Here is a 22,368-nt window from a genome sequence, read left to right as displayed (position 1 = left end):
ACTTGAGCAGAGAAGGAAGGCCCTTGTCTAAGATACATTGAAGTTAAAGGTCAGACTTGAATTTGATTAATATCATGGTGTCCTTGGCCCAGAGAAGCAATGTGGAGGGCAGTACTGTCAAGAACGAGTGGCCAGGAATTTTTTGCCCCAGGCAAAATTCACTGATGACTTCTATATGTATGTCACAATCTGGAAGGGAGATATTTAGGAGAGTGCCAGTGTTCCAATCTTGAGGAGGTGCTTTGTATTATCAATAGCATATAGATAATATGATAAATACCAAAAACAAATGATAGAATCTCCCCTTCTGCTCCTGTCGGTTATGTTAGATCTTTCTGGAGAACTCACCTGGGAGGCGGCTGTAGTTCTCTTGCCTGTATCCCACCTCCTCTGTCTATCAGCTGCGTGGAATAAGTGACACTGGGAATGAACATCACAGTAGGACATGGAAACTCCCAAGGGTAGGCAGGAGAGAAGCAGGAAGGGAGAGCATGTAGATGGAAGTCTGAGTACTTGGTATAGAAGCTGACATGGTCCTGAAGAGGGCATAATAAGAGAAAAGACTGGTTTGCTTGAACCAGGAAGCCAACCCAGTGCCCACTTGCTTTTGGGGGATGGGGACGAATAAACTGAGTTTTGGTGGTTCATAGTGTGATGAAGAGCAGTGAGTTGAACCTTGTTGTCCAAGGGCAATGCAAATTAAAATTTCTGAACACTCACCCTCCACCCTACAAAATTGTTCAGTGTTAGGGATTGGTATAACTATAAACCCGTGTTTTTGCTCAGCTCAAACATGAAGTCAGTGACTGTGTTCTAATCTTGATATATCTCAACTTTGCCCCCTTTTTTCTGTGTTTACTGTCTCTGTTTGTTAAATTACTCACTCATTCTTGCCTAAATAATACAATAGTGTCTCATATGCCCAGGGCCTAGGATAGTGGTTAGCATAATAATACCTTAATGGTACTTGAATACAAAGTCTGGGCTGTGGAGGCAAACAAATCATTACATTAGTATGTTGAGTGCTATGGAATAAGGAGTCCTGCCATGGGATTACTGGGGTACTCAGCTCAGAAGGACCCAGAAGGGTCACAATAAAATAACCTTGATTATGCTGTGCACCTTAAACTCACACGGTGCTGTATGTCAATTATATCTCAAAATGGAAGGAAGATAAAATAAACTTAAAAAATAACTTCAAGAACTATTTTACATTCAATTAAAATGTTTATTTATTATATGCAAATAGCTATAACTAACATGGCAAAGACATAGAATTTAAAAGTGGAACTCGTGATTTCACGGGATAGACAGTCTACATGCCCAGATTGTCTAATCAACACATATACTTGAATGTCCAATATTCATCTTAAACTATAGAACAGTACATTCTTGATTCCCAGTGCCCATCCATTATCTCATTACACGTATGAAACATGCTCCAATCACAGTATTCATAACATCAGTTAATGGCAATGGCATCTTTGCAGTTGTTCAGGACAAAAACATTGATGTCTTCCTTGACATTTTTCCCCTAACTGTCCATGTCCAGTCCACTCTGTTGTCTCTACCTTCTGAAATGAATTCATAACACAACCACTTCTCACTCACTCTGCTGCTATTATTACTGCAGTAGTGTAATAACTAACCCCAACTTCTGCCTGAGACCATACTTCTAACAGTCTGTTCTCAACACAGAAGCTTAATACTCATCAGGGAAGGTCCTGACTATAGACAACTAGATAGAAAGGTAGATTAAGGTTAGATGATGATGATGATGATGATGAAGAAGATGAAGGAGGAGGGGGAGAGGGAGGAGGGGGAGAGGGAGGAGGGGAGGAGAAAGAAAGGCATGTAAAACCATGAGACCGGATAAGATCATCCAGACAATGATTGTTAATGAAGGAACGATCTAAGGACCAGGCCTGGTACACCCCAACATTAAGAATTTGGAGGAAAAAGTAGGAACCGATAAGCAGAGACTGAGAAGTAGTCAGTGAGGTGGGAGGAAAACCATGATGCAGGAGAGAAAGAGAGAACTGCAAGAGAGGCAGGGTCATGGTGCAGAAGTATAACATAATAGGAGTAAGTCCCAGGTTGAGGGGTTGGCCTTGGCTAAAAGCACAGATGCTTCACTGGTGGTAAGTAGAGAAAAAGTAACAGTAGTGAGGAAGGACTCTGTGTCTCATGCAAAGAATGGTTTCTCTACGGTTAAGGGAGCAAGGCAAATACCTGAAGGGGTGATAAGGAACTAGGAAAGATCATGGCTGGGGGCGGGGGGTTGATACCAAGAGCCAAAGCCAGAGATGAAGAGGAATTCTGGAAGTTACCATGGCAAGGTTTTTTTTTGTTAGGGCCTAAGAAATTGGTAGTAGCATGTGAATCCTGGTGAGCAGGAAAGCACAGTTGAGGTTAGTGGTCACGTGGGAGGAAGTGTGGCATCCTAATTGTCAGCCAGGGGCCAGGGAGTTTCAGGGGCTGGAGGAGAGAAGTAGGAAGCAGAAAGACAAAGGTTGCCCTGAGCGGATGGGAGGGCTCTGTTCTGGACACTTCATTTCTCTCAGAAGGTGGCACCTCTGCATTTCCACCTTCTGACCTACCAGAGGGGAGAGTAAAGGCAGAAAGGGCTGTGGCCTCCTCACGGTGTGCTATGGGGGCTGTGGGATGCCCTGCCTCACTGATTCTGAAGGAAACTGAGGATGGCTCTACATACCACAACCAGCAGTGGGGCCGGGAGTCTCCTCCTCTGATAGGACCCAGTACTTAGCACAGTGTGTCCACTGCCAGCTGGATGCAGAAAAGGCAGGATGGGAAGAAGCATGGATGTGTCCCACCTCTGAATGGTGACTCTGTGCCTAAGGGGTGGCAGCCCAGCCCATTTTGTGGCCCCCAGGGCGAGGAGGCACAAGGCCCAGGCCAGCTGAACCACATCTTCCAGAGTTTTCCTAAAGCATCCCCAAAGGTCATAAGAGGTCTTGTGACAGGCATATCCTCCCTTCCTGGTGGGAGTTGGGCTGAGAGCCATGTAGGAGGATGCCCAGGAGAAGGAATGTGACTCAGAAGGGTCACAGCAGTGACAGGTGGGAAGCTGAGGTTAATGTGCCCACATTCTGGGCTGAGGTGGAGCAAGTCCTTTCCTTGGTCTTCCACAAGCTGCCTGCTCTAGAAAACCATGAATTCGCTGTGCTGACCAAGTTTTGCAACAAAGAGCCAGGGGCAGAGAGTTGATCTGAAACAAAGACCTTCAGGATTCTTAAGTCTCAGCAGAGTCAAGAGCTGAGTGAAGTGTCAGAGCCTATGATTCATGTAGGATGTTGCAGGGAGATGAAGCCTTGCTCATCCCATCCTATAACCCTAGCACCGGTCCCACCTTCCAGCTCCCCCTCAGCTCAAGAGGTAAAATGAGAATGAAAACTCTCATGGCAGGGCACACCTCAAGTATTCACTGTTCCATAATTGGTGGTAGATGCTAGGAATATATCAACGTTTGCTTGGGAAACTTGGAATTTGCCTCTGCCCTCTGAGATACCATGTTGTCATGGCACAAGGCTCTGACCTTTTGGAGTCCTTCTCTTGGTCTCTGCAGAGAGCATTTCAGAATTCTGGAGAGAGAATTTAAGTCATCTGACCTCTCCTGCACTGGAGAAGAATGGCTTCTCCACAAAATCCCTTTTCCTGTTAAACACCAAGTCCTAGCAAATAGGGAGCATGGCATCTTCATTTTTGTACATGTATAGATTTTAACACAGCCTCTCATGGGCTTGATTCTCATCAACATTTCTAGTCTTAATTTCTAAGATTAAAATCTGTTAATACAAAAAGAAAACAATTAAAATTATCCTTATGATTTTATCTTAAAATATATAATTATATAAACTGTTTTATTCAGGTAAGTTAGAGTTTACATCCTCACCACTCTGTGGCCTGTTTTTTCTCCTCCTCCATGCAAATCCGGTAAGAAGATGACTGCTTACTGTAACTCAGTTACTCACCAGTAAACAGTTAATGCTTAATTTCTGGGTGCTGCTTCCTTTTGTGTACAAGCTGTCTCGTTTTCCCTGGAGGTACTATGTACTTTAACACCTCTGTGTGTTTCTTCAGGCTTTTCCAGACACCCACTGTCCTACTTTAACTTTGAAAAACTTAACCCATCCTTTAAGGCACGGTGGAAATGTGCCCTTGGCTGACGTCTTCCTCCAGAAGCAGAGTTTTCTACATCCTCTGTGTTATTCTACTTTCCCTGCCCTGAAATAGGTATGTATGACTCTCAGTGGTGGGATCATGCATCCATAAAAGCACAGTGTCTGGTCCATAATAATCACTTAATATGTGTTAAATTGAGCTAACCTAATGAATTAAACTGGCATAAGGTAAATATGCTGACTAGCTAGATAATAGACCATTCATTATTCAGCCAACTCTTATTTAGGATTCCATAGAATCACAGGTATTTGAAAGATAATCTAGTTCTGGCTCATATATTTTGTGTTTTATGGAGAATTTAATTTGAAGAAAGGCTTCTATGGCATAAAACATCATGAAAACCACTGATTCTGGATAAACTATTTTCAGATCAGTGAATTGAAGATTTTTTAATATAAAGTCTAGGTAATTTGATTTCTCTTGAAAAATTTAAAGACCCAGCAATAAGGTTTTGATTTCTCATTCTTGAAAAGTGTCAATCTTCTGGAACCTTCTCCAGTTTAGCACAGTCCTCATTATTCCCTAAAGTTTCCCTGATGCAGAAACTATGTATGAAGAGCAGCACTAAACCCCGCAAATAGTGACTCTGGCATACCATGGAAATACACCTGGCCTTTTTCCTGCATTTGTGTTCTTGCCTGTCACTGAAGACAACTGAACTTGAGTCTTCAGATTTGCAACAGATGTGTTTCTAAGAAATATTGTGGAAAAATATTGTTGACAAATTCCATCTGAAATGTATGTAGTTTGCTATTCAGAGGAATCAACTGTAACTATACACTTAACTCTTTTGTACATCAAATGAGCAGACTTGATTATATTTGTTTCCTTGACAAGAGCTACATCTTAGCCTGGCATATAATTCCAAGAGCTCAATTTGTCCTATTAAAATTCTGTAAAAATTTATTTTATTATGACATTTACTTTTGCACAGGAGAAGCTCAAGTTTAGTGTAAATGTTCTTCCTTTGCAAGTAATCTTTTTGTTTGGCTTTCTTTTCCTGCATAGATAAGATCGTTCTTTTTATATAGCTTTTAATCACAAAAATGAAACTGTTGTCAAGACAAATTAAAAACTGAGCAACATTAAATTAATTTTTGTCAGGGGCTTGGTCTCATTAGAGCTTTAGATTTAGACTTTTTTTTCACCCTAGCAAGTTTTCCTTTGGGTATATAGTTTTAAATTTTAAATTTCATATAAAATTTACACATGCTAAGTGGTAAACTGCTCAATGATTTTTTATTTTAGAACATTTTCATCATCTCCCAAAGTCCCTTTGTTCTTATTTGCAGTTGATCCCTGCTCCCAGCCACACCACCCCTTGCCCACCCCCAACCCCCTGCCCCAGCTCTAGCCAAACTTAAGCCAGAAATACACTTGACCCAGTCATTACCTCAACCTTGGGCAGTCATTAGCCCTCCTTATTCACTCATCACTGAGGTCATCACTTCCCAACAATGCCGCTGGACATGGGTGTGGCCATCACTCCACATGGAGTGAACTTCCTTCCACAACTTGTCCCCTGCCCTGGCAGAACCTTACTGAGCTGGGGAGTGATTGGAGCTGCTTTAGACAAGAATGCTTCAGACTCTCACTGTTCCTACTTAAAGTTCAGCTGTTTTTTTAAGCATAAATATTTCACAGATTATTGTTTGCAGTTGTTTTGAGGAAAATGCTTTGCTGACTTCCTAAGTCAGCCATTAGCTAGAAGGCTTACTTTGATTTTTTTTTTTTTCCCCTCAATGATATCAGTGCAGCTAGTTGGAACTTTGTAATCAATTGCTGTCTCTCTTTATCTTATCATCATCATCTCTGTTTCTTCTACTCTGCAGTGTCTTTGAGATGGGCTTTAGTTAGCTATCAGAGAAGGCAATGGCACCCCACTCCAATACTCTTGCCTGGAAAATCCCATGGATGGAGGAGCCTGGTGGGCTGCAGTCCATGGGGTCGCTAAGAGTCGGGCACGACTGAGCGACTATTAGGTTTAAGTTTGTAATGTGTCCTTGCTGTCTACCTCTTTACATCAGTCTGGCATCTCAGTTTATTTTTATCATTTTTTTCTTAATTTTATAAAGTTTCTTTCATGTTTTTTATTTGATTTCATAGTATTAATAAGAAAAAATTTTCTCTATTTTTGGAACAATGGTATTCTTTGATTTTCAAATGCTGCGTTTTATATAATTTTCCTAATTTACTCAACTTTGAACAAAGAGGATAGATCTAGTCTGATATTTGCCAGCTGATAGGTCTCATATTCTATTTAGATTCTTTCACCATCCACCAATGTACTGTTACAATTCTCTTTCAAGAAAGAAGCTAAAAGCCAAGCAGATGCCCCCATCCCAGCATTGAAGTTTTTAATGTCTAGAAGACATTTATCCAGTTCAGCATTACTTTACTGAGTCATGACTTTGTTCCCATTACCTGGTTTTCTAACTCAGAACTAGTGTATTTACTACTGAAAACGTTGAGTCAACATGGTAACTCTGCTTTGTTGGAAGTAGAGCATGGGTAATCCAGTCTCCAGTGTGGATTTCTTTCTCTTTCTGTACCCTGCCCCCCCAGTTCATGTCTTGACACCACAGGGTATAATACTGATGGGCCAAGTTCAATTACTGGATGTTATAAGACTCCAAAGTGAATCTAGGAATGAAGCACTGAAGAATTCTCAGGGAAGAATTCTCTTAGAGAGGAAGATTCCCCTCAGGAACTAGGTCTCTAATATGATGGTCAATGTTTATGGCTGTGTGCTGTCTTTCAGAGACACTTACATGAGCTCACTGGCCATCATTTCTCAGTATGACCCATCTACATAACAGAACTAATTCCTTCCAGTGATTAAAAAACACCATTGATATCATTGATTTATATCTTTAGTTTCCTCTGCTATTATATTTTCCTACCACATCAGTATTAAGTTTGAGGGGGAAATTAACTGCCTGCTACCATATACTGAAAGTATCCAAATACTGGCTAACTAATAGAACCCTTAAGGGTAAAGAATCTGCTTGTCAATACAGGAGATGAAAGAGACACAGGTTCCATCCCTGGGTTGGGAAGATCCCCTGGAGGAGAGCATGGAGACCCACTCCAATATTCTTGCTTGGAAAATGCCATGGACAGAGGAGCCTGGCAGGCTACAGTCCATGGGGTTGCAGAGTTGGGCATAACTGAGCATGCATGTACTAAGCTTTTCAGCTTATATCCCTGAAAAATACATTTACTGCTATAGTTTCTATGCACAGAAATATTTGGAGGAGTGTGTACTAGAGCAGCAAACATCAAATTTTAATATACAGTGCTTCTAAACATTTCATGTGCATATGGATCCCCTGAGGATGCTATTAAAATACAGATTCTGTGGTTCTCACAAGATCCCTGGTGATGTGGATACTGATGTTAAGAGCAGTACCATGCTAGAAGAGTTGGCATGCTCTGTCCGTGATTTGGGGCCCAAATCACTCGTAGTGTGTAGTCTTTTATTTGCCAACTTGGGCATTTTCATGGTGTCAGACTTAAATGAGTTAATTTTCAGGATAAGACTGCTTTTATTCCTCAGCCTGCTTGTTGCTCACTGTTTTCTAGACCTCTCCTCCAACGTAATTACTTTCTTATTCTAATATTTTCTTTAGAGAATCTTCATGATTGGCAGTTTCAGTTTATATGTTGTAGCTCAGGATTACAAGGCATTTAGCTAGAAATGCCCAGAGAGTAAACTTGAGCTTTCATGTAGAAGAAAGGTAATGGTGGTGTTTTCAATGATAGCACCACCTGAAAATAGCTTGTTGGGGTGGTTTGGTCAGTGGATACAGGCAGGAAAGCAACCATGCCCAGGAAGCTTTAAATGCCTTAAATGTTTGGAAAAAGCAAATTAATGCAAGCAGCATTGACACCAGTTCTGTAGCCTTGGACAATTCATTATAGTTGTTTTTAATACTTTAAGTTTCATGAAATAACTAAAAATTAAATTTCACTTATGTCTTAAAATAGTCAGCTCTGTTCAATAATGTTCAAGTTTTGTATATTCTCTACCAAAAACTAGTCTTTTAAGTATCTTTCATCTTAGTTTTTAAGAAGCAGTTTGTTGCTGCCTTAGCCTATAGCCATCTCTCCTTTCCTTCCTGCCTTCTTCCCTCCCTGCCTCTTAGCATTTAATGCTCTCCTTTTCAGTCCCGTCATATAAAAAAATCCCTTATGGCCGCTTCAACACTCCCTACTGAATTTCCAGCCTCCTAACTCTTCTGGGTCCCAAACTGTGCCTAATTAAGCCTTTCATGAATTTCCATATCATTCTGATTAAGCATCGTCCAGTAGACCCTGTCCCCGTGGATCCAGCTTCTGACTTCAGGGAGCAAGTGTTTTAATATTTATTGGTATAGCTCTATTTTTATTATTTCCAGCATGAACTCATCTGTTATTATTTTGCTGTCTCTAGTCTTTCTGAACATTCATAATTGTCCTTTTTTCTGTCTACTAAATTATGTTCCACTATTATAGGAAATCTCACTTGAAGACAGACCTAGCAATACATTTATCAAGATTAACTTTTAATACAAATATTTCACAGCCCTTATCTACCTACTTTGACTTACTCAGTTTTTATGATTATTATTTTTTATTACATACTAAATTATTTATTTATGTTCTTTTTTTATGTGTACTATCAAGGTTAGTCCATAAACCTGCAATTCTCCAAATAGTATTTACTGCAATAATAATAGGAATGTCAATTAATACAATAGACTAGAGAGTACCGACATAGACAATTATATGTATATAAAACTCTGTATATTTAAAGAGGTTCAGAAAGGGTTGTTTAAGATAGGGTATTATAGAAACAGGGTAACATTTCAATAGTTTAAGGTGAATCCCTCCTTTATTGTGTTTCAAAGTCAATCAATATGGAATAAAAATGTAAACATTGTCAACCACTTGTAAAAGAATGAAACTGGACCACTTTCTAACACCATACACAAAAATAAACTCAAAATGGATTAAAGATCTAAACGTAAGACCAGAAACTATAAAACTCCTAGAGGAGAACATAGGCAAAACACTCTCCGACATACATCACAGCAGGATCCTCTATGACCCACCTCCCAGAATATTGGAAATAAAAGCAAAAATGAGCAAATGGGACCTAATTAACCTTAAAAGCTTCTGCACATCAAAGGAAACTATTAGCAAGGTGAAAAGACAGCCTTCAGAATGGGAGAAAATAATAGCAAATGAAGCAACCGACAAACAACTAATCTCAAAAATATACAAGCAACTCCTACAGCTCAACTCCAGAAAAATAAACGACCCAATCAAAAAATGGGCCAAAGAACTAAATAGACATTTCTCCAAAAAAGACATACAGATGGCTAACAAACACATGAAAAGATGCTCAACATCACTCATTATCAGAGAAATGCAAATCAAAACCACTATGAGGTACCATTTCACACCAGTCAGAATGGCTGCGATCCAAAAGTCTACAAATAATAAATGCTGGAGAGGGTGTGGAGAAAAGGGAACCCTCTTACACTGTTGGTGGGAATGCAAACTAGTACAGCCACTATGGAGAACAGTGTGGAGATTCCTTAAAAAACTGGAAATAGAACTGCCTTATGATCCAGCAACCCCACTGCTGGGCATACACACTGAGGAAACCAGAAGGAAAGAGACACGTGTACCCCAATGTTCATCGCAGCACTGTTTATAATAGCCAAGACGTGGAAGCAACCTAGATGTCCATCAGCAGATGAATGGATAAAGAAAGCTGTGGTACATATACACAATGGAGTATTACTCAGCCATTAAAAAGAATACATTTGAATCAGTTCTAATGAGGTGGATGAAACTGGAGCCTATTATACAGAGTGAAGTAAGCCAGAAGGAAAAACATAAATACAGTATACTAACGCATATATATGGAATTTAGAAAGATGGTAACAATAACCCGGTGTACGAGACAGCAAAAGAGACACTGATGTATAGAACAGTCTTATGGACTCTGTGGGAGAGGGAGAGGGTGGGAAGATGTGGGAGAATGGCAATGAAACATGTAAAATATCATGTAGGAAACGAGTTGCCAGTCCAGGTTCGATGCATGATGCTGGATGCTTGGGGCTGGTGCACTGGGACGGCCCAGAGGGATGATATGGGGAGGGAGGAGGGAGGAGGGTTCGGGATGGGGAACACATGTATACCTGTGGCGGATTCATTTTGATATTTGGCAAAACTAATACAATTATGTAAAGTTTAAAAATAAAATAAAATTGGAAGAATAAAAAAAAAAAAAAAAAACTTAATCCCAGGCAGATCAACTTATACCCATAAAAAAAAAAAAAAAAAAAAAATGTAAACATTGAACCAAATTATAATAGAAATTGACAAAGATTAAATGGTGGCTCAGTCAGTAGAGCGTCTGTCTATAATGTGGGAGACCTGGGTTCAGTCCCTGGGTTGGGAAGAATCCCTGGAGAAGGAAATGGCAACCCACTCCAGTACTCTTGCCTAGAAAATCCCACGGACGGAGGAGCCTGGTGTCCATGGGGTTGCAAAGAGTTGGTTACGACTGAGCAACTTCACTTTCACTTTCATGAAATATATAGATAGAGGATAACTTATTCCTTTTGGAAGAAATTTAAAAAGATGTAAATGGATGATTGATAGCTTCAAGAATATATGTATTTGAGATTTCTATACCACTAAAAAACCCCAAAGGGGCTGATATATACAATATTTGTAAAAATTCACATTTATGAAGAAGACATTCAAATTTGGAAGGATTAATAAAAAAGAGGGTATCAATGCATTTCACTAGACTGTAAGCTCTGAGAGGACAGGGACATTTCCTGATACTTCACAGAAAATGCCTGATGGCTCAGCTGGTAAAGAATCCACCTGCAATGCAGGAGACATAGGAGACATGGGTTCGATCCCTGGGTCAGGAAAATCCCCTAGAGAAGGAAATGCAACCCATTCCAGTATTCTTGCTTGGAGAGTCTCATGGAGAGAGGAGCCTGGAGGGCTACAATGCATGGGGTCGCAAAGAGTTGGACATGACTGAGCACATGGCACTCATAGATAATAGGTATATAATCAGTATTGAGTAAATAAATGATTAGGGGGCCACAAATAAAAAGTAAAATCTTATTACTGCAAGATCTTAAAGTCTTATTGCTGTATGGATAAATAAGTGAAATAAATAACTCTGGACATGGGCTAAAACATGCCAACTATAATAGTTAAAAAAAGCATAAAGTATCAGCAGTGTTATCGTAGAATTGGTACATATTCCTTATAGTGGCTCTTTAAATTGGTGACCTTTTGAAGGTAACATGTTAATTTGTAATAAGGGCATATCATACCTCATGCATAAATTTATCCTAATGAAGTAGCCAAGGTTAAATATTAATATTTCATATGTACAGATTAAATAGATATAAATAGTGAATATTTCTATATTCTATATATATTTATATGCTAAAGATATTCAATCTAACTTTATAATATTTAATTTTAGGAGAATGGTTGCTTGCATTTTCACTTTGCACAAAGGGTTTGTTATGAAACCAAGCAAATATTATTAAACAGAATGCATAGTATTATGTTCTGATTGAAGCTATAAAAATTCTATTAGCACATAAAAGACATATGCATGCATGCATAAATAAAATCAGTTTTATGTGGGTTGTAGACTTGTTTTACTATTATTTTATATATTTTTAATATCAGTTTTAATTAAGAAATTAAATATAAAATGGTTTCTCTATATAATATTTATCCATATATTTCCATAAATGTATACATATTTAGTTTACATTTTTATGAGACTAGTAAAGCTGTTGGATGGCATCAGTGACTCGATGGACATGAGTTTGTGTAAGCTCTGGGAATTGGTGATGGACAGGGAAGCCTGGCTTGCAGTCCATGGGGTTACAAAGAGTCGGACACGACTGGGCAACTGAACTGAGTGAAGCTGTTGGTCTCCTAGGGAAATTGTAGTTGTTACTTACTGACCGATAGGCTCTCCACTAATATTGATAAATTCACTGTGGTCGTGGTTTAGTCACTAAGTTGTGTCAGACTCTTTTGCGACCCCATGGACTGTAGCCCACTGGGCTCCTCTGTCCATAGGATTTCCTAAGCAAGAATACTGGAGTGGGTTTCCATGCTTTCTCCTCCAGGGGATCTTCCCAACCCAGGGATTGAACCTGCGTCTCCTAAATCTCCTGCATTGCAGGAGGATTCTTTACCCACTGAGCCACCAGGGAAGCCTGATATACTCATTAATGATTATTTACAAGAGAGCCGGAAACGTGATGTCAACTAAAGATTGAGGGGAAGCTTGGAAGAAAAGTTCTTGAGGCATTGTCTACCTTAGCAGACCTATGAAGCAGAAAGCATGTCATGTTTCCTGCATATAGAGAACAAGGCTTAGAGGCATCCCAAGCTGTAGTTGCCACAACAACGGATGGGACCATTTTTGAATGGATTGACTGGTGGGTACCCACTAGGAGATAATTTGCAACACTGAAAATATTAACTGCTTATTTTTATGTCTTGGATTTACATGTGTTAAAGAAATAACTGGTTTATTGAGATAATTTACAAACCACAGCACCCCTTTAAAATGTATAATGCAGGGGTTTTTAGTATATTTACTGAATTGTACAATTATCACTTCTATCAAATTTTGAATCTTTTTTATAATTTTATTTATTTATTTTTGGCTGTGCTGGGTCTTTGTTGTTGCACAAGCTTTTCTCTAGTTGCAGAGAGTGTAGGCTACTCTCTAGTTGTGGCGTGTGGGCTTCTCATTGTGGTGGGTTCTCAGCACGGGCTCTAGGAGTGAGGGCCCGGTAGTTGCAGCTCTTGGGCTCTAGAGCACAGGCTCAATAGTTGTGGTACACAGGCTTAGTTGCTCCATAACATGCTGGATCCTCAGACCAGGGATCAAACTCATGTCTCCTGCACTGGGAGGCAGATTCTTTACCACTGAGCCAGCAGGGAAGCCCTCTATTGATTTTTATACCACTAAAGAAAACCTGTACCCATTAGCAGTCACTCCCTATTTCTCCTCCCTGCAGCCTGCAGTAACCACTGATCTACTTTCTCTGTCAGTTCAGTTCAGCTCAGTTCAGTCGCTCAGTTGTGTCTGACTCTTTGCGACCCCATGAACCACAGCACGCCAGGCCTCCCTGTCCATCACCAGCTCCCAGAGTCTACCCAAACTCATGTCCATTGAGTTGGTGATGCCATCCAGCCATCTCATCTTGTGTTGTAGTTTCTCTATAAATTTCCCTATTTAAGACATTGCATATAAATGGAATCATATGATTTAAGTGGTCTTTTGTGTCTGGTTTCTTTTTCTTTTTTTTTTTTTTGGCCACACTGAGCATCATGTGGGATCTTAGTTCCCCGACCAGGGATGGGAACACATGCTCCCTGCATTGGAAGCTTGGAGTCTTAACTACTGGACCACCAGGAAAGTCCCTGTGTTTGTCTTCTTTCATTTAGCATAATGTTTTTAAGGTTTTAATGTTATAGCATGGATCAGTGTTTCATTTTTTATGGATAAATAATTCCTTTGTTGGTTGATAATACCACATTTTGTTTATCCATTTGTCAATAGACGGACATTTGGATTGTTCCAACTTTTTGTCTTCTATGATCATATTGCTATGAGCATTTGCTTATGAGTGTTTGTGTGGATGAGTGTTTGTGTGAATATATATTTGTTTTCAATCCTCCTGGGAATAGAATTGTGGGATCATATTGGAGCTCTGTATTCCGGGGAATAGCTAGACTCTTCCAAAGCAGCTACATCATTTTAAAATTGACTTGAATTGACTATAAGTCAAGGTACTTAAAATTCATTCCCATACTAGTGATGAATTTTTATTGATTTTACCCAGAACCATCTTGTCCCCAAAGGCACTATTTGTAAATCATCTGACAAGAATTAAGAGTATATAGTTTGACATAGATAATAACTTGATTTTTCTCTTCATTTTTATTTAAAGGTAACTGACAAGTATAGGGGTAGAACCCATTGATTTTGCTGAAATTGTGGTTAACAAAGTATTAGAGTAGAATTTAAAAGAATAAAATAATGTGAAATTGAAGCTGTCATCATCATCATTATTAAAGAGTTTAGAATGGCTAAATGTTTCATAATGAAAATATTTTGTCTTTACATAAATTACAGAGCAGAGAAGAAGAAGTGTTGGATATAATTCCATTAGATTTTTCAAAAAATCCCTTTGTAGTGGTAGGCACTCTTTTCCTTGGCCTTGTTCTTTGAGTTTCAGATCAATGAATAGAAGCAAACAGCAACTCATCTAAGAAATATGGGAAAACCACAAGAAGGTTTGGTTTTGGCTGAAATGCATGAAAAATTAGAGAAATCATCTCTGAATTGTTTTTATTAGTCAGTGGCTCCTGCATCCTTGGGGTATACATTTTGGTAGACATGCCAAGTCTCCCACATCTTTGCTGTTCGTATCCTGTTTCGGGGCTGCTTGCAGATACAGGATCACCTGTAAAACTGGTCACACTTTAATGACTATCCACTCTATTACATTACTTTGTCAATTACTGTGCTAATATCTTATTTTTCTATATATTTTTTATTAAATATTCTAATATGTGAAAAAATTCCTTTCATATATTTAATTTGTAAACTTTTTATTCTCCATCCTTCCCTGATTGCTTTCCAGACAATATTTAGAATAATTTTCTCATAAAAAATTCTCTAGAATTTTCTTATCAAATTCTTTGCAGGACTTTAAGTTATTTTGGAAGAATTGTCAGCATTTATAAACACTTTGCTGACAAAGGTCCGTATAGTCAAAGCTATGTTTTTTTCAGTAGCCATGTATGGATGTGAGAGTTGGACCATTAAGAAGGCTGAGCACCAAAGAATTGATAGAAGACTCTTGAGAGTCCCTTAGAGAGCAAGGAGATCAAAGCAGTCAATCCTAAAGGAAATCAGTCCTGAATATTCATTGAAAGGACTGATGTTTAAGCTGAAGCTCCAATACTTTGGCCACCTGATGCAAAGAGCTGACTCACTGAAAAAGACCCTGATGCTGGGAGAGATTGAGGGCAGGAGGAGAAGGGGACAACAGAGGATGAGATGATGGTTGGATGGCATCACTGATTCAATGGACATGAGTTTGAGCAAACTCTGGGAGATAGTGAAGGACAGGGAATCCTGGTGTGCTATAGTTCACGGGGTCACAAAGAATCAGACATGACTTAGTGACTGAACAACAACAACAAAATACCTACTTGGCTTTTTATTGGAATTACTTAGATCAATTTGAAGAGAGCTGCCATCTTTCCAATTCATAAATGAAGTATACCTTTCCATTTAAAATTTTTTTCTAATCTTTTATTGCTGATACAAAGAAATAAAGTTAATTTGTATATATAAAAAAGATACTAGGCCACTCACATAGGGCATGTTAAGGGAATGTGATATTAGTTTTGTAGGATGGCAAACACCTACACTCAGCCTGTATGAGAAGTAGAAGTTGGAGTTGAGGGGAGGGACTATCTTGAAATGAGTCATTGGTATATGCTTATGGGAAGGGAAGTGGAGGTCAAGAGGAAGTCAAGTCAAGAGGAAAGGGTGATGAGAACCACTAGGAGAGTTTTGGCCCATGTCCCCTGTGGTTTAGGAGCCACAGGGCCTTATGTCCTTTTTCTGTTCTTTGAGTCCATGTGTGTGTGTGTTCTAAGTTGCTTCAGGTGTGTCAAACTCTGTGCAACCCTATGGACTGCAACCTGCCAGACTCCTCTGTCCAAGGGATTCTCCAGGCAGAATACTGGAATGTGTTGCCGTGCCCTCCTCCAGAAGATCTTCTGGAACCAGGGATCGAACCTGCATCTCTTACATCTACCTGCATTGGCAGGTGGGTTCTTTACCACTTGTGCCACCTGGGAAGCCCTCTTTGAGTCCATTCTGCCTCCTAAATATGGTTGTTCTGATAGTTGTCATGTGTCCATGTTAAGATGGCCACTTTGTATAGGCTGATGTATGCCAGTTGCTCTGAAGCCTTGATAATGCTAACTGCTGCTAATTCACTTCAGTTGTGTCCGACTCTGTGTGACCCCATAGACGGCAGCCCACCAGGCTCTGTCGTCCCTGGAATTCTCCAGGCAAGAACACTGGAATGGGTTGCCAACTACTAGAAATGAATACACACATTTACTCTTCTTTAAAAATATAATTGATAATCAAGAAAATGCTTTTTTAATAAACTTGTAAGAGTTCAGAGTCCATACAAATCTATGGATTCTTAATCAACTTGATACAAGAAGTAGCAAATATGAACAAAATATGTTCCCTCCACTTTGGAAATTGATTCTTTGGAGAGATTTAGCCTCTTGATGAACCCATATTATCTTTTTACTGTTAGGAAAAAACCATTCAATCTCATTGAAAGGAGAATATATAATACTGCATCTGGGAAGAAAATTAGATGAGTTAGAGCTTGCATGGTGTAGAAATGACAATTTTTGATTAACAAATCGTCAGCATGGGGGCACATTCCTTCAATTTTCAGCAATTTGAAATCCCAGCATTAATCAGCTTTTGCTGAATGCCACCCACTGTTCATACAGCAGTGAGGAAGGCAGTAATGAAAAATTGAAGAACTAGCATTAGATCAGAGATCATGCTGGCTACAGTGTCTTGGTTTTGTGTGAAGACTTTTTTTTTATTATTCTGAAATTGGTCAAAACATGCATTGTCCTCCTCAAATGACTTCTGTGAATGCTTCTTTTAGAACAATAAATGGTGCTAATAAGTTGGCCAGCCTCCCACCAACTAGACATTTAATATATGTTGTATGAGCACATGAATAAGAATTCAGAATTATAGAAACATAGGGAGTGTTCCCCACTCATGGTTGTCTTTTTCTGGAATTCAAAATAAATCAAACTATCATAGTGCTCCCAGGAAGCTTAAACCTATTTATAAAATAATGACTTTGTTTTTATAAATTGGTTTAATTTAATCCATGCTTTTATTTTTTTATTGCTTCTTAGGTTCCTACAATGTGTAAGGCACTGCAGGGACGAAGTGGATGCACAAAAATGGCCCTGCTGTAGAAGAGTTTATAGTATCCATATACATTCCATTGTTTGGTCCACAGTTTTTTACTTTGTCTATATTCTTTTTTTTGGCTGTACTGGGTCTTCGTTGCTGCGAGGGCTTTTTCTCTCGTTGTGGCAAGGGGAAGCTCCTCTATTAAGTTGCGGTGCCCGGGCTCTAGGGTGTGCAGGCTTCAGTAGTTGCTGCAGGTGGGCTCAGTAGCTGTGGCTCCTGGGCTCTAGGGCACAGGCTCAACAGTTGTGGCACACAGGCTTAGTTGCTCCAAGGCATGTGGGATCTTCCTGGATCAGGGATCGAACCCATGTTTCCTGCATTGGCAGCGGATTCTTTTATCTCTGAGCTACCAAGGAATCCCCATATATTCTTCCTCCACATTTTTGATCTATTGAATAAATTTGCCAATATTTTAAAAAAATTTTTATTGGAATATAGTTGCCTTACAATGTTGTGATAGTTTCTACCATACAGCAAAATGAATCAGCTACATGTATACACATATCCTCTTTTTCTTGGATTTCCTTCCCATGTCGGTCATCACAGAGCACTGAGTAGAATTTCCTGTGCTATATAATACATTCTCATTAGTTGTATGTTTTATAAATAGTATCAATAGTTTATATGTGTCAGTCCCAATTTCCCAATTCATTCTGCATACCCTTCCCCACCTCCTCCCCTTGGTATCCATACTTTTGTTCTCAACGTCTGCATGTCTATTTCTGCTTTGTAAGTAAGATAGTCTATAACAATTTTTTCAGATTCCAAATACATAGATTAATATACATTTATTTTTATCTTTCTTACTTCACTCTGTATGACAGTCTCTACAAATGACCCAATTTTGTTCCTTTTTATGACAGTAATAATTCATGGTATATATGTATTACATCTTATTTATCCATTCCTCTGTTAATGGACATTTAGGTTGTTTCCCATGTCCTGGCTATTGTGAACAGCGCTATAGTGAACATTGGTGGGTATGTGTCTTTTTGAATTATGGTTTTCTCTGGGTATATGCCCAGGAGTGGAAGCATGCAATGTTATTCACTCGAGACTGCGACACTGGTCACTTCTCTGTCTGTAAACTCTTGTTTTGTGTTTTTTTTTTTTTTTCTCCTAAAACAAAGGCTGGGGACTGCTAGTTCCTCACTTCTGATATTCTTGGTCTCCCTTGGCACCAAAGTATATTACATTTTCAGAAAGACTTCTTACGGCTAAGTAGTATATAGACTGTCACCTAGAGGGAGAAAAAATTTGATTGACACAGGACTAGATGTTGTGACCTGGGCAACTTTGTTATTGCCTATAACTGTGAGTAGTTCCATAGAGCAAAAAAGAAAGTGAAATGGAAGTTCAATCATTTGTGGTCCAAAGAGAAGAGAGCCAATCTGTAGAGTGGCCTTCTCAGTAGAGTGGTTTAGTAATGTGTGATGAAAACCTCAAACAGGAAGTCTTAAGTTGGGGTTGATGACTGCCTCAGAGGATCTGTGAATTTCCTGAAATTATGAATAATATTTTATATTTAAGAAGCTGTGTGTTTTCCTGCATAGATAATCTATAGCTTTCACTGGATTCTAAGATAGTCATGAATTCCTAAAAAAGTTGTGAACTATTGGCCTAAGGCAGGGGTTGGTGAATTTTTTCTGAAAAGCACAAGGTAGTAAATATTTTAGGCTTTGAAGAGCATTTAGTCTCTGTAAACAGATGGGTATGGCTGTAGCCCTGGGGCCTTAGGTTTCTCACTTCTGATTTAGGCTATGATTTGTTAAGATGGAACTTTCAAAATACTGTGCTGAAGTACATTCAAGTTTTCACTTTTATATAAATTATATTTACTTTGCTGTACACATGAAACTAACAACACAGCATTGTACATTAACTATAATTGTTTTAAAAAATCATATTTAACATATGAATTTTACTTACTTAATTTTGTTTTTTTCTTACTGAAGTATAATTTACATGGAATAAAATGAACAATTCTTAAATGTACAGCTTAGTGAATTTTTGCATATGTAAATACCCATGTAGCCACCACCCACATCAAGATATAGTATATTTCCATCAATTCAGAAATGTCTCTCATATTCCTCTTTAGTCATAATCTTCTCCCTCCCCCAGAAATAACCATTCTTCTTTCTTCTATCATCATAACTTAGCTTTACCTTTTCTCTTTAAAAAAATTTGACTGCGCCACATGCATGTGGGATTATTAATTCCCTGAGCAAGGATCAAATCTGTGCCCCCTGCAATGGATGTGTGGAGTCTTAACCACTTGACATTAGTGAAAGTGAAAGTGAAGTCGCTTAGTGGTGTCCAACTCTTTGCGACCCCATGGACAGTAGGCTGCGCCAGGCTCCTCCGTCCATGGGATTTTATAGGCAATACTAGTACTGGAGTAGGTTGCCATTTCCTTCTCCAATTTTATCTTTCCTTGAGCTTCATTTACATGAGATTGTAGAGCAATGTGTTTTTGTGTATGTGTGTTTGGCTTCTTTTACTCAACATAATGTTTTGAGATTCATCTGTTTTTGAATACACAGACTTTTCGTTTAGATGTCCTGGTTAATTTATAATATTGTTATTCCTAAAGACCCTTCTTGCTTAAATAGCAAGATTTTCTTGGACCTTTTGGTGTTTGTGTCACTGGACTAAGGGCCACAAGAAGATGCAGGAGAATTCCTATCTCCACTCTCCTACCACTTGGAGTTAAACCACAAAAACAGAAATTGCAATTCAAGAGCTGCTATAAATAACAGATTACATGAACAAATTGAAACAAATTGAAACTGAGTATTCTTTGTCATTGGAGAGAGTAAAGGTCTAGACATATTATTAAGGAGCGAAGGCTCTTCTTTCTCTTTACCCTCAGATTGGTGGGAACTAATTTGGTTTAATACTGCCATTTGTCCATAGAATCCTAAGGAAGTGTCTAATGCCCTTTAATCCGGTGCTTCTCAGATTTTAATGTGCATGCAAACCACCTGGGGGTTTTGTTAAGATGCAGATTATGAGTCAGCTGGTCCTGGTGTAGCCTGAGAATCTGTGTATCTGGCCAGTCCCTACAGAGCACTGATGCTGCTTGCATGTGAAACAAACTTTGAGTAGCAGGACTCTCATCTAGTAATCATTATTGATATGGTTTAGACCAGAGATGATGGTATCCGAGGGCAGTGATAGTACAAACTCAGAAATAAGATATTGATGAGTTAAAATGGGTTAGAAATTCTGGAGAAACTGGAATAGTACATGAAGAACAGAAGATACCAAGGATGATTCCTAGGAGTTCTCCTTATGAAATTAGATGAATAATGGTAGCTCTGGATACCTATCCAGATTATTATCCAGCTCTGGATTGCTTCTGCCCCTGAATTTTTTGTAGCCATGGGAACTTGCTAATGTGGGTTCCTGCTGGAGCAACATGTATTTTCCACCATTCCTATGTCTAGACTTTCAAGGTTTTCCTCTATTAGGTTTACAGTAGATTTTTCTGAAGAAAGGCCTGCACTCTCTGTGTCATAATAGTTACCTGCTTAGTTCTCATGATTCTACCTAACTACCTCTACTTTTATGCAGTAAATGTTGACATACCATTTGCTCTTAGATTGATAACACATTTTGGGGCCTACCATCTTCACATGGACTTAGGTCCATCCCATCTTCCAGTGCTGTTTTGTTAAGCAGGTTATTACTTCGTGGCAACTTGATCTTCCTCCAACAGACAGATATTTTTATGAAAACATCTGATTTTGTTAATTTTCATCTCTTACTTCAGCTTGCCCACAATCTCTCTAGGAACTGTTTTTCATAACAGTTCACGTTCATGCGTGTGTTACCTCTTTGCTGAGCCCCAACTCACGCACACATACTACTTATTTGGGGACTTCATTTACACAATGATTCCAATGACTTATCCCATATTTTATGACAGTTTAGTTCAGTTCAGCCCCTCAGTCGTGTCCGACTCTTTGTGACCCCATGAATTGCAGCACGCCAGGCCTCCCTGTCCATCACCAACTCCCAGAGTTCACCCAAACTCATGTGCATCGAGTCGGTGATGCCATCCAGCCATCTCATCCTCTGTCATCCCCTTCTCCTCCTGCCCCCAATCCCTCCCAGCGTCAGAGTCTTTTCCAATGAGTCAACTCTTCGCATGAGGTGGCCAAAGTACTGGAGTTTCAGCTTTAGCATCAGTTCTTCCACAGCCTAAATTAGTAGTAACAGTTTATATAGCACTTTTGCCCATTATAGCCTTCCTACCCTTCTCTATAATTCCAAAGCCCTGTTTTCAGATGTTTCACAAATAACATTTTCAGTACAAAAGTCTTTTTTAGTTTTATATTTTTAAAAATTCTGTGTATTTGAAAAATTTCTTATGTGTAAATGGTATTTATAGCATATAGACAATTTGAAAGATAATTATAAAGCATAGAGACTAACTGGAAATCACTTGTATAGCTATCAATTATCTTAAGAAATAAAATATTTTCCAATGAATAAAAATCCATTCAGTACATTACCCTGTTTCTAAAATAGAGACCATAAATGGCCTGACCCTTGTGATAACCATCATCCTGTTTTTATGTACAGTTTTACCACATATGTATGCATCTTAAAAAATTGCTTAATTTTGCCTCTTTAAAAAATCTTCATGACTGGAATCATTCTGTTTACCTTACTTTGTGATTTGCTTCTTTTGTTTAATATTACACTGGTGTTAAGGCATATGGTTATGGTGCATTAATTTAATTAATGTATAGTATCCCAAATCATTGATATGTCACACTTTTTGTATTTATCAGGTCTATTACTTTTGGACATTGAGGCTGTCCAATTTTGGCATATTGCAAATAATGCTTTTACGAGCAGTGCTCAATTCAGTGTTTAGAATGCATAGGACATAGATGGGAAGGGTCAAGGATCCCAAAGTACCAAGCAGAAGGGATGCGAATGGAGGAGAGAATGGATGGCCAGAGATGCATTCTTTGGGTATTCCTGGAGAACATGCAAAGTAGGCTTTCAGTTAATCTCTTTTAAAAGAGGGGGCAGTG

At 38.9% G+C, this 22,368-nt stretch overlaps 1 long non-coding RNA gene across 1 annotated transcript in view; it reads left to right on the top strand.

Annotated features, from left to right (window-relative positions):
• The window catches only part of LOC133252747 (uncharacterized), a 115,335-nt gene that overhangs the window by 26,124 nt on the left and 66,843 nt on the right, over positions 1–22,368 (top strand). The gene's annotated exons all lie outside the window — the stretch shown is intronic.

This window comes from Bos javanicus, chromosome 8 (genome assembly GCF_032452875.1).
Source record: "Bos javanicus breed banteng chromosome 8, ARS-OSU_banteng_1.0, whole genome shotgun sequence".
In the NCBI taxonomy this organism is placed as follows: domain Eukaryota; kingdom Metazoa; phylum Chordata; class Mammalia; order Artiodactyla; family Bovidae; genus Bos; species Bos javanicus.
Note: the sequence above shows the minus strand (reverse complement) of the source record. Positions and strands in the feature narration are given on the sequence as shown.